Raw genomic sequence first — 10,613 nt, 5'->3', positions numbered from 1 at the left:
CCTCTGATGCTGCTTGGCCTGCTGTGTTCATCCAGCTCTACACCTTGCTATCTAGGAAACTCTCCTGCTCTTATTGCCTGCCATAGGTTTATCGGCAGGATTTACAGATTGATTATCAATCTGTTTGGACTGTGTTATGACACAACTTCAATGGCTCTCAAGTCCAAAGGTGGGATTGGATCCCAGAATGTCTGGCCCAGATGTAGGGATGCTAACACTGCATCACAGGACTTCCCCAAACTGCATAAGGAAATTCAAGATTTTTCTGAAAAACCATGCATTAAGTATAGTGCACAACAGTAAAAGGGACAGCAGCGCAACTCAGTGATCAGCTACAAGAGGGCCTGAAGTTAATGCAGCTGGCTGCATTATTTTGTTTGGTTGTGAAGGCGGTCTTGATCCTCAGAACCTGAGGCACAGGGTCATGTCAGGCAGTCACAGCGATTGATTCATCCACAGACAACAGGACAAAACTCTTTCCTCGGCTCACTGAAGTTGTTTTTTTTCATTTTGCCATGGTCCACAATGTGATCAACAGCACCTACATTGAATTGAAGGTGCCTACAAAACACACACACATAAACATGACACAAGAATAAGCTTCCGCTTCCTCAATGTCCTGAAAACTCGTGACAACAACTCAAAGTTCCTGCAGTTCATCCTTTGAAATTCAGCTCTAACTTCCACTGAAAAGAATGTCAAATGATTACTTCTGGATTGCAAAGTCTAGCTGTTGCTCCTATGGATAACAATTTCAAACAGAGTGGCTCGAACAGCAACAGAGAGGAGTTACAATGAGGTGTTCATTGATTAAACTATTTGTGTGAAAAGTACACTTTCAATGCCTGGAGAGGTCAGACTGAATGCTGCAGTATCCTCCAGGTTGCCTGTCCATTGTTACGGCTGGCAAGCAGATCAGCAGAATCACCATCACTCACAGCACTCCTCAGTGACTGTTGCAAGGAGCTCCCCAACACAGATTACCTCTGTAGTCTTTATTTCTGTGTAACATCACCCACCTCTTACGAAGCAGTCTGATCCCCTTTGTGGCCAATCCACAACCAGTGCAAACAATGAAACTATCTTCCTTGCCTACAATTCAACATCAGCTTGAGTAATAAACCAGACTTGCTACATAAATCCATACTTGGCCTTCATGACTGTCACCTCCATGAATAATTATATGCACCGTTAGTGGACAATTCATTTTCATGCAATAATAGCAGACAAATACCCTGGTGTTTCTTCCCTTGGTTACTTAGACATGCTCTTCTATCACCTACTCTCGAGCTCTTCCAAGTGTAAGCAGGGGGTCTGGATCGCGAAAGATGACTGGCTTCTCAAATACTGTATCAAAGCGGTGGTTGGTTCGCTCGCCAAGTTGGTTCGTTAGTTCACAGACGTTTCATTACCCTGCTGGGTAACATCATCAGTGCAGCCTCCGATGAAGTGCTGTTATGTTTTCATCAGAGGCTTTTTTCTTTCTTACTTCTTTATTCATTCACGGGATGAGGGCGTCGCTGGCTAGGCAGCATTTATTGCCCATCGGGCAGTTAAGAGTCAACCACATTGCTGTGGTCTGGAGTCACATGTAGACCAGACCAGGTAAGGATGGCAGCTTCCTTCCCTAAAGGCTGCAGTGATGATGTTACCCAGCAGGGTAAGGAAATGTCTGCGAACTAACGAGCCAACAAACCAGCTCAGCAAGTGAACCAACCACAGCATCCACAACCCGAGCTACAAATTTACTCAAGAACTGTATCAAAGGTCTATGGGATTCAGATGGCCCTTGTTTAACAGCAGCTTCCCCTGGCTAGGGAACAACTACAGGTTACACCTCTGGAGGATAGTGCTGATGTTGTTAGGGAGGAACATGGTCAGCGTAAGACCTTAGCAGAGTAAGGCAAAGGCTGAGTCAGTATACTGTTGGGAACCTTGTTCAAAGTGGAAATTCAGTGCACCAAACTCTCCAGAGTGAGAGGTAGGTGGGAGGGATGAAAGGTGTGGATCAACAGGCTGACTTGCAGTGAGATAGTAGCTAAGTTACGAACCACAGCGTGATGCGAGTATAGGGAGAGCAGCTGATTGGTAAGTAGGATTAGTAAATATGTCCAGTTTTTATGGTAAAACTCAGGTCTTCAGTTTGTGTTTAGGTCTCTAGCGTTTTTCTTCTTTCTTCTCTTAAAATAACTGAGGTATAAGATTGATGCAGATGACTTATTTCTTTTCATAACATCAAAATATCATTGAAATGTAAACGTAGTGAATTAATTTATAAATTAAATCAAATATGATAACGATGGCAAGACCGGTGATGTGCTGCTGCTCCAATATGTGGGAGCTACTGGACACGAATATGATCCAGCACTAACATACCTGGAGTGGTGAAGGGTCCCGACACCAGGAACTTCAGATCAGAGTTGAGAAGCCAGAGTATGAACTGCAGACATTGTGCGCTACATCCAGAGGGTGGTCACACCTCGCAGACTAGATCATTCAAAATTAGTCTGCGATCAGGGCCAGGAGGGCGTGACTGCATTCAGACAGATATGATTTAGATTTGTTATCACATGCATAAAATAAATACTGTGAAAAGTGTTTTTTTGTGTGTTATACACAAAGTGTCGTCACGTTCCAGCATCATCTTGAAACACTGAATGTGATGCAAGATTTTACTGCAATAGAATTATCTTTCTCCTTTCTTCTTGTTCCTCCCCCACTGCTCCTCCAGTTGCAGCTTGACATCAGCCAGAGTCTCTGAAATAGGCTCCTGGGTTTCTGTAACGGGCTCAGAGGTCTCGCTTACAGGCCTCTGTTGCTCCACAACCGTAACTGTCGCGTCCGAACTGGAGCCATGGGCCTGGGGATGTGTGGGTGCCGTACATCCTGTTCCTCATCCGATGCTCCTCCAGATGTTGCCGCTGGCCATTGGCTGTCGGGACCCTTCACCATCCCTTTTGCCAACGCTACCGCTCCTTCAGGAGCTCGGGGCCTAGGCGCGGACCTGGAGCATCGACTTAGCCTGCGCGTTTGGGCCAGGGGAGTCAGCCCAGGACCCAATTCTCGCTTGCTGGGAGACCCTGGGTTAGGGTGGAGCTGTGTCCAGCTCACCCTGGTGTTGCTGCTACTGGAGGCCTCCGCCTCCACCCGCTACTCTGCGGGCATTAAAGGAAAAAAAAAAGAGAAAAAGCAAAAAGAAGTAAAAAAGAGAAAGAAAGCAGCTGGGACCAGACGAGCTTCTCCACTGTCATCTTGAACAGTTAGATATGAGGACCCAGGGGGTTAAAAATCAGGAGCCTCAGCCCTTGCAATTGTCCAGTGGTTACGAGGCTCTTGCAAGCTGCACAGATGAGAGCGGGGACTGAAGGGAAGATGAGTAAACTGACCACAACACCTTGATACAAGGTGCCATTCAAGTTGGGGGGGTGGGAAGGGGAGAAATAGGAATGTAGCAGTGGTAGCAGAGAGTGATAATTAAAGGGTTAGATACAGTTCTTTGCAGCCGTGAGCGCGAATCCCGAACACTGTGTTGCTTGCCTGGTGCCAGGGTTAAGGACATCTCAAGCCTGGAGAAGAACTTGGAGAGGAAGGGGAGGAACCAGTCATCCTCTTTAACTATGGTACCAACAACACTGGTAGGACTAGAAAGGAGGCTCTGCTGAAATTCGCTGAATAATGAGGAGCTAAATTAAAAAGCAGAATCTCCAAAGTAATAATCTCTGGATTACTACCTGAACCACTAGTAAACTGGCATAGGGTAAATAAAGTCAAGGAGTTGGCTGTACAGGACATTGATGAGGCCACTTTAAGAATACTACATGTAATTCTGGTCGCCCTTCTAGAAGAAAGATGTTGTTAAACGTGAAAGGGTTCAGAAAAGATTAACAAGAATGTTGCCGGAACTGGAGGGTTTGAGCTTTAGGGAGTGGCTGAATAGGCTGGGGCTTATTTCCCTGGAGTGTCAGAGGCTGAGGGATGACCTTATAGAGGTCCATAAAATCATGAGGGGCATGCAGAGGGTGAATATCCAAGGTCTTTTTCCAAAGGTGGTGAGTCCAAAATTAGAGCACATAGGTTTAAGGTGAGAGGGGGAAAGATTTAGAAGCAACTTTTTCACGCAGAGAGTGGTGCGTGGATGGAACGAGCTGCCAGAGGAAGTGGTGGAGGCTGGTACAATTACAACATTTAAAAGGCATCTGGATGGGTATATGAATAGGAAGGGTTTAGAGGGATATGGGCCAAATGCTGGCAAATGGGACTAGGTCAGATTGGTATATCTGGTCAGCATGAACGAGTTAGACCGAAGGGCCTGTTTCCGTGCTGTATGGCTCTAAGTTAAATGCATGGCTCAAACATTGGGTAATGGCACCAATACCAGGGTAGAAAGCTGTTCTGGAGGGACAGGCTTCATCTTAGCTGTGCTGGGACCAGTGTCCTAGTGAATCAAATAATTAACAGTTGTAGACAGGGATTTAAACTAATTAGAGGGGGGAGGGTTCATCTGATAATCTTCAACACCATTTTCCTGCCTTTTCCCTATAACCCTGGAATTCCTTACTGATTAAAAATCTGTCTAACTCAGCCATGATTTCAGTGAATAGCGAACCAAAGGCAATAGACTAAATGGCCTACTTCTCCTCCTACATTTTGTGGTCTTTTGATGTTAACGAGGGTTGATGCACATTATGATAGGGCTGGAAATACTGGATGGGCTGGCATTATCTCCTCTCCCTAGTCATTGTTGCATGTGAGGGAGAACAAAAACAACTCACCACCCCTTCCTCATCAGTTTCCTACTCCTGTGACCACCCCATCCCATTTTATGGTGAATTTGTAAAAGAGAAGCACAGAGGCTCCATAAGAGGTAAGAACTGTCCCACTGAGATTAAGAAAGCAGAGAAACAGCTGGAAATTCATATCTGTGTCCTGCTTCACATGGCAGTCCATTTGGGTCTTAGCTGCTCACCTCGCGCTAGCGAGAATCCACCAACTTTCCCAACTCCCACAGAATGAGCAGAGTTGAATTCTGCTCACTCTTAAAAGATTTAAAAGTGGAGAAACCACCTCGAGTCACCTACCTCTGATGGACAAGCTACATCAGCTTCTCCTGCAAGAAGACAGCGTTAATGAGGGAAGACTATCAATTCAGGTGTATGCACAAAGTGACTTGAGAAAGGTAAACTAAGAGATGTAGGGTATGAGAGTTTCAAGGTGGAGATTAAGATCTTCTGGATTTAGGGTTATGCTTGTAAGTAACCGGTGTTAGGTGAGCTGTCTCAATATAGTGCAAGGCCCTATTTTTAGACAGATGTGCTGTGATGCAGGATGGATAAGGAGGAAATGGAGAGACCCCACTATGTTAACTTGCCATCCCCAGGGAGGCTGTTATACCTTTTGAAATACTTTAGTGGGTAGGAGGATCAGAAGTGAAGGAATTAGTACTCAATGCCAGCGGATCCTCCCTCCAGGTAGTAGGAGTCATGTTATTGGGAGACTTATTGGCACTCACACCCAGGGGTCTGTGCCTCCTACCTTCAATTTTCTTGAATAGGGACTGGAGATCTGCAAGTCTAATGTGCTAACCTCTTCTCTTGCATGGCACCCTGCCCTGCTGCCCTCTGGGCACAACAAGGGTCCTTGAGTCTTCATATCTCTGGTTTAGTATAATAAAACTGGAAATTTGATAGCAGGTTTGCATTTATATAGCACCTTACACAAGCAGAGACATTTTACAGCCAAAGACGTACCTTCGTCTAATGTAAAGACTATCTTGTATTATTTTTGTGCTTTCTAAAATTGTTGATTGAAATGAGAAGAAACTTTTGAAACCAATGTTTTAACAATTGCTGTTTTGAAAATCAAGTACACAAAATTCAAGCCAAGCATCATTTAAACAGCTGCTTGAACAAGCAGTAATGCAAGTTTAAGCTGAGGATGAACTGGAGCTGAAACCTTCTGTATTCAGATGGAACTTTGGTTGGCAACAAGAAGTTGGCTGTTCAATCGACTTGTGACCCATTATTGATGACAAAGCCTTTTGCCTGCCAACAACTGTTTGATTGGTTCTCCAGTAACTGAACATCACAGGGCTGGGAACAAGATACAGACAGAAACCACCAGTCAGGAGCTCTCTCTTCATTTTCTCCAGTAAGCTACTTTAAATCTGAAAAAAAAACCCAGTTCATCTTTCCTTCTGCAGTTTCCCTAAGTTGTAACCTTTAACTGATGAGTCAGAGACCTCAGTGAACAAGCGCCCTGAGTCTCTTGCAAACCAGTGGAAGCTTTTGGAAACAGAAAGCCTAGAAGAAACATCCTGATTGGCAAAAAACTAACACATCAGATCTTGTGAACAAAGACTGCTGAAACACTTTCCCAGTTTGCCTCCTTCCACATATTTCTTTCCCTGAAATCGTGAGTGAATTCTGGAGAAACTAAGCAGGCCTGGCAGCAACTGTTCAGATAGGAACAGAGTTAAGGCTTCGAGTCCAGTCTGACCTTACTTCAGAACTCAATTTAAATTGAATTATTTAAATTGATTAGAGGGATACAGACTGCATAGAGGCAAAACATTTTTAGTTTAGAAAGGTGTCATGTATTGGTCAAGCTTGGTGGGCTGAAAGGTCTGTTCTTGTGATGTTCAACTCTATTTCTTTCGTTTCTGTAATCTGTGTGCACATAAAGAAAGTTTATCAGATGATTAGAGTTTTAATTAGTAGAGTCATATGCTGACACTTTGTAATTGTTTATCTGTAGCTAGAGTCTAATTACTTGGAACAAATAGTGATTCTTGTTAAGTACAGAAATCTGATCCCTATTTTCTCTATCATTCTAGATTTGAAAATTGGTTATATTGAGGACTTTTGTGATGATTCTGGGAATAGCAGAGCCCAATTTCCACTATGTTACCCCAGTGAGGCATAACACTAGATATTGTTCATTGCAGTACAGGAAATGTTACTCACTTTAAAGATGACTTGCTGCAGTTGTGTAGAGCAATGTGAGACTGTATCTAGACTATTGTACACGGTTTTGGTCTTATGACAATGTAAACTTCAGAACGTTAGTAACTGTTCATGGATTGAAAGAATCAGCAATAACTCTTTCTGAAATAAATTGTTTCCTGAAATAGAGGACAAGGAATTAAAAGCAATATGCCAATTAGCCATGCCTGGGAAAAGAAGGAATTGAAGCTATATAAAGAAACTGTTTTAACAGCTGCTTGATGACTGGCTGCCTTATACCACAAGGACAAATGATTGCCCTGCAGAAGACTCTAAGGAGTTAATGGCAGGACATGCTGTGTTTCGAACAGACAGCTAATACCAAATGTAACAAGGAACAGAGAAGCTAAGACGGAGCAGCTGGCTTTCACTCCTGATAAGAAAGCAAGCTACAGAATTGGTGACTTCAGAAGCGTCATAAATAATGTCACACCATGAGTTTAACAAGACAGAAAATCTTATAACAATTCAACTTTGGAAATCTTCAGCAGCAGAACTCTGAAGAACCACACTGCACAAGGATCGAACCCTGGATACATCCAGAGACAGACACTGTTGTTTGGAATCATATCTAAATTCCACCATTAATCAGGCAATAACCAAGTTGTGTTGTGAGGCTTAACTTGCTGGAGGGTTCTTATTTCGGTTGCTACATGCAAAAATATTTCAATAATTGTGAGGTTGTTGTTTGGTTGCACGTCAGACGTTTTATCACCATGCTAGGTAACATCATCAGTGCAGCCTCCAATGATGCGATGTAGTTCTAGTCCACTTAGTGTTTTATATGATCCAGTCTGTTGAGGTGTTTTGTGTCATTTCTGGTTCTATTTTTGCAAGGGTTTGTATATGGGGTCTAATTCCACATGTTTATTGATAGCATTATGGGTGGAGAACCAGGCGTCTAGGAATTCCCGTGCGCGTCTACGGTTGGCTTGAGCTAGGATGGTCAATTTTTGATATTCAACAATTTCAATAATTGTTTCAGTAGTTTAGTATCTGTGAGATTTCTTAATAAGTAGCCACATTAAAGGTAGCTTGTGGTAACTTACCCACAATAGTCTCCATACTGAAAGAAGAGTATACTTTCCCATAGAGGGAATACAATGAAGACTCACCAGATGGACACTCAGAATGGCGAGATTGTCCTATGAGGAGAGATTGAGGAAACTGGGCCCGTGTTATCTAGTATTCAGAAAAATAAGAGGCGATCTCACTGGAGCTTACAAAATTCTTAAACAACTCAACAAGGTAGATGCAGAAATAATGTTTCCCCTGCTGGAAGCTTTAGAACTAGGGGACAGAGTCTCAGAATAATGGACAGGCTATTTAGAATTGAGCTAAGGAGGAATTTCTTCACTCCGTAATTAATCTTTGGAATTTTCTACCCTAGCAGGGTGTGAAGGCTCAGCTTTGAGTATGTTAAAGACAGAGATCAATAGATTTCTAAATATTAAAAGGTCCCAAGGGATATGGGCATAATGTGGAAAAATAAAATGACATTGGGTCGAAAATCTAGTTGGATGGTCAAGCAAGCCCGAAGGGCCAAATTGTCCTGCACCTATTTGCTATGTTTAATACTCAACCCCACAACTACATATTACCTCTCAACTGACCTGAAGTACTCTTGGCTCCTAATCATTCTGCAAACACATAATATCCCTCCTCTTATTCTTTAATCATCAAGTACCCAGGACTGAATTCCCACTTGATTTCTCCCCATAAATACTCATGACTCGAGTCAAACTTCTCACCACCTCCCATAACTGTGCATTACCTCAGTTTCTTTATCTGCTCTTAAATCATTGTTGCAAAACAAGAAACCCCACTCCTGAAAAATATATCCTTCCATTTACTATGAGCAAGTCCTTTTATAAGGAACTTTATGATATACAGTTCCCACTAACTTTATGAGCAGCACAGAGAATCAAATTGCAATATATAAATAGTATGACCATATATTTTCCATCATGATTCAATGCCATGTTGTAACTTGTGTAAATCTATCACAACATAGAAATATAGGAATTAGGAGCGGAAGGAGGCAATTCAGCCCTTCGAACCCGCTCCGCCATTTAACATAATCGTGGCTGGTCTTATCCTGGTCTCAACTCCACCTTCCTGCCTGCTCCCAAAACCCTTTAGCTCGCTTTTCATTATATCTACTTCTTTCTTGAATCTGTCGATTGATTCTGCCTCCACCACACTCGGAGGCAGTGAGTTCCATAGATTCACAACTCTCTGAGAGAAGTAGTTTCTCCTCATCTCAGTTTTGACTCTATCTCTGACCTCTTGTTTGAGATTGTCCCACAAGGGGGAACAACTGTTCAATGTCCACCTTATCAATCCCTTTTAGCATTTTATACACCTCAATCAGATCCCCCTCATTCTTCTGAATTCCAGCGAGTACAAGACCAAGCTATTCAACGACAGTCTTTTCATCCCTGGAATCACATCCTGTTGAACCTCCTCTGAACTGCTTCCAGGGTCACCACATCCTTCCTCAAGTAAGGAGACGAAAACTAGACATGATATTCCAGATGTGGTCTCACCAACGCCTTATATAATTGTAACAACACTTCTTTACTTCTATAATCCAGTCCTTTTGCAATAAGTGCCAGGATTCCATTTGCTTTTCTTATTATATGCTGTACCTGCATACCCACTTTCTACGATAAGCAGATTTCTTTCAGTTCAATGTATTAGCTGATTGCTTGATATGTAATATTATTAAAATTCTATTCCATCTGATGACCTGATACATTAAGTTATCAAATCTGATTTGAATTTAGCAATCAGGTCAAATGCATTTTTGTTTCACAAATCTGTTGAACCAAGTATCCACCCAAATTACTTTTACAAACCCACCTGCCATTTTCTCAACTTGGCTTGTTGCCAGTGGAACCAAACTAAGCCTTATAACAAAGTAACATTGACAAATGACATAGTTCACATAGTCAAACAGCATTTTGCCTTAGTTACTTTCCTCAGAGCTGACACTTCTTGGATATATCAATTTGAGGATGTATAATATTCCTCAACTTGCACCGAACAGTATGATTCTCAACTGTTAGCTTGCGTCCTCATTCAGATGGTAAATGACTTGTAATATCTTTATTCAGGTAATTTTTCATACATAAGCTGCAAAGTGCTTAGGGGATAAATTTGATAACCTCAAAAACATACTTGGGGATTGCAATGCACAATCAACCCACATCTACTGATTCAAATGCAGGCAGTAACTTTGGGACTATTCAGGCAGAACTATAAAGATTGTTGCATGCAGCCAGCAAACACACAGATCATTGGCTACACAAACCAATACAGGACGCAGAATCACAACCTCATAACAACAGTTAAAGTTAGCCTGCGTCATTGCTGTGAGCAGCAAGGTGACTAGTCTTAGTGGCATTGAAAAGTGCATATATTTCTCTTTGAACAGTGTTTGGAGATGGGGGGAAAAGAGGCTGTTTGATTGAGTGGGGCAGTTGGAGGTGGGAGATGATATAAAATCTTTGGAACATATCAATCCAAAATAGGTAACACTAGATACTGCAGCAGGCTGACAGGAGGAAGAAGACTAATACAGTGGATTGATCAAGTCAAGGAAACATG

The sequence above is a fragment of the Rhincodon typus genome, chromosome 41 (genome assembly GCF_021869965.1).
Source record: "Rhincodon typus isolate 14 chromosome 41, sRhiTyp1.1, whole genome shotgun sequence".
Lineage (NCBI taxonomy): Eukaryota > Metazoa > Chordata > Chondrichthyes > Orectolobiformes > Rhincodontidae > Rhincodon > Rhincodon typus.
Note: the sequence above shows the minus strand (reverse complement) of the source record.